This window comes from Piliocolobus tephrosceles, chromosome Y (assembly GCF_002776525.5).
Source record: "Piliocolobus tephrosceles isolate RC106 chromosome Y, ASM277652v3, whole genome shotgun sequence".
Taxonomy (NCBI): Eukaryota; Metazoa; Chordata; class Mammalia; order Primates; family Cercopithecidae; genus Piliocolobus; species Piliocolobus tephrosceles.
The window spans coordinates 26397762-26401081 of NC_045456.1; the positions used below are offsets into that span (position 1 = coordinate 26397762).

The 3320-nt window shown below is 60.8% G+C and overlaps 1 pseudogene; it reads right to left on the reverse strand.

The window, feature by feature from the left end:
* Positions 1-257: 257 nt before the first annotated feature.
* LOC113223917 lies at positions 258-2940 on the reverse strand (annotated as a pseudogene).
* Positions 2941-3320: the final 380 nt, after the last annotated feature.

Below are 3320 nucleotides of genomic sequence, written 5' to 3' on the forward strand. Positions count from 1 at the left end.
TCACTGCAACCTTGGCCTTCTGGGTTCCCGCAACTCTCCTGCCTCAGCCTCCTGAGCAGCTGGGATGAAAGGCACCCACCACCAGGCCTGGCTAATTTTTGTATTTTTAGTGGAGATGGGGTTTCACATAGTGGGCCAGGCTGGTTTCTCGAACTCCTGACCTCAAGTGATCGGCCTGCGTCAGCGTCAGCCTCCCGAAGTGTTGGGATTTTAAGGCATGAGCCACCATGCCTGGCGTAATTGTTGATTCTCTGTAGAGATGGGATTTCACCGTGCTGCCCAGGCTGGCCTCAAACTCCTCAGCCCAAGCAATCCTCCCGCCTTGGCCTCCCAAAGTCCTGGAGTTACAGGCCTGTGCCACTGCATCCAGCTGGAGCTTGCTTGCTTATTGGCCAGGAGACCTACATCCCTCGCCTGTCAGCACAGGTTAGGCACCTGTTGTATGCAGTCACACACATCCATTTGATGCAAACCCATTCATCGCATCTGCACATCCTAAAGCTCTCGGGGGACCCCATAGCTCTTTTTGTACCCACCAAAAGCCCATCTCAGAGGCAGAGACAGACATCCACAGCATCATCCCGTCTCCTGTCCCGGTTGGCCGCTCACCTGAGCTGGGCCCCGGCGAGCCTCACGCGGAGCGTGAGGATCTGTCTCCCGGTCGCCTTCAAAACGGCCGCATCTCGAACTCAGCCTTCAGCTCCCCGAGCCCGTGGCCCAGCAGGGCAGACACGGGCACGGCGTTCGGTTCCGTGGGGCTGTACCTGCCAGGGTGGGGATGCCACAGGCCCTGCTCAGCCTCAGGGCAGCCGGACGAAATCAGGGTCCTGCCCAGGAGTGCGCTGCCCACGGGGTACAGCCTGGGGCCACTCCCTGTGTCTCGGCTGCCACCGCTGCGCTTCATAGGAGGAGACGGGGCATTGCACCACCCGGCTCCAGTGCATGCAGGAGAAGGAGACGCTTGCGGGCACCAGGACCTCACTCACCTGGGCACGAGGTCCACCTTGTTGTGAACCTCCACCATGGAGTCCAGGAGCCGGGCGGGCAGCTGCAGGCTGTGCAGTGTGGACAGAATGCTGCGTTTCTGGATCTCCGCCTCGGGGTGGCTGACGTCCCTCACGTGCACAGTGAGATCCTGCAGGCCGGGCCGTGAGGTCAGAGCTGCGAAACTCCTGGTGTCCGACCCCAAGCTTGCAGACCGGCCCGGGAAAGGGGCTGGCACGAGCTCCCAATGACAGGCTCGCAGTGGGAGGTACCCCTGTGTGCAGGCCGCTCGGACACCCCAGGACAGACTCAGACACACAGACACACACACACAGTAAACACATCCCAGCAGAGACAGACACACACACACACATACACAGAGACACGCAGTAAACACATTCTGACGGACAGACACACGGTGAGCACGTTCTGACAAGGACACACAGACACACACATGCACGGTGGACACAGCCGGTGGAACACACAGACACAGACACACACAGTGTGACACATCCCAACAGGGACAGACACAGACACACATGCACAGTGGACACATCCCAGTGTGGACAGACACACGGATGGTGAACTCATTCTGGTGCGACACACAGAGACGTGGTGAACACATCCCGGCCGTGATGACATGCACCTGAGTCAGGCAGGGAAGCTGACCCCCACTTGGGTAAGTGACCCAGGGAAGCCGACCCCCACCTCGGCAAGTGACCCAGGGAAGCCGACCCCCACCTCAGCAAGTGAGTAGCGTCTTCCCCACTCTGCACTGTAAGCCGGATGGTCAAAAACCCGGGAAGCGCAAGGATCCCGTGTGGGACCCCAGCCTTAGAGAGTGCGCGGGGGCCACCCAGAAGGAGGATTTGGCTGGGGGCTGCGGGGGCAGGTAGGCTTACAGCCGGTCCACTGCCCACCCCGTTTGTTGGACTCTAAAAACTGCCCCGACCTAACCTTGACCAGTTTAAATCTCTCCATGGCCGGGTGCAAGTCTCGACACAGGTGCAGCCTCAGCGTCCTCCGACTCCTACTGCTGTGTGCTCCCAGATCACCTGGGCACCCCAAGAGGCCGTTTCCCCTCTGGCCCAGCGAGACGCCCGTTCTTCAGCCTGTCTGGGTCGAATGTTCTCCGCAGCAGTGCACAGGGAAGGAGCAGGTCTGCCCGGACCCACCTGTCAGGTGTTGGAAGTTTCCTTTGCCGAAGACGAGCTTCCTGCCCGGTGATTTGGTGGATACGACTATTGTCTGCACCACGGACCAGCCGTCCAGCCTGTGCACCAGTGCTGTGGCCCCCGCCACCTGCCACTCGGCTGCGGGGACACAAGGGCCACCGTGAGAGATGCTTCCCTTCGGGGTAGGCCCGGGGTCCCCTGTCCACACCCGCCCAGGGAAGCCTCCTCCTGTCCTTGAGATAATGGCCCCTGAGAACCCACCTCCAGCCGGCGTTTGTCCCCAGATATGACTCCGTGCCCCGTAGGTCCTCTAAGTAGGAATCTGACAGGGGAGGGACACCGGAGCCACGGCGGGACACGAGGGCGACCCTGCCTTACGTGGAATTTGGGCTCCTGGAGGGCGCAGCAGGGAACCGAGGAGCTGGGGGTGCTCAGGGATTACTGAGGAACCACGGGCAGGTTTTGGGAGGAGAGAGGCAAGAGGTCTGCACGCTGTTCTGAGCACTTTGGGGCTTCCGCTGTTCCAAGCATTGACCATTTTGGAAAACACCTGTAAAGGAAAACCATTCATCGACTACAGGGACTTCCAAGGGAAAAAAATCAACGTTTTTGAGACTCTGGCATATGCAGCGACTTACTCATTTGCATTTCCTCCTAGGGGAGTGGGGGGGGACTGGACAAGGATTGGTCCCCTGGACACCCCCCCTTCCCTGACCCCAAACACACCGTGCCTACCTCTAACCCAGGGCAAGAGAAACGGGGGTCCTATCAGCGAGAACCACCCCACCCCACACCACCCCACGGGCTCCATCCCACCGGCTCGACCCCACCCCGCCCCACAAGCGCCTTCCCACCCCACGTGCTCCTCCCCACAGGCCCCTCCCCTGGAGCCCCGCCCATGCACCTCCACCTATGACAGCCTCCCCTCTTTCCCGTAAGCCCCGCCCTTTCACCCATGGGCTCCTCCCCTGAAACGCCCATATACCTCCACCTACAAGATCCTCCCCTCAGAGCCCTGCCCCAGCATCACCATCCAGGAGATCCTCCCTTAAGAGCCCCCTCCCTCAACGCCACGCCCTTGCGTCTCCACCCATCAGATCCTCTCCTTAGAGCCTCGCCCCCTGAGGCCCCGCCCCTACGTCACCACCTGAGATCGTCCCC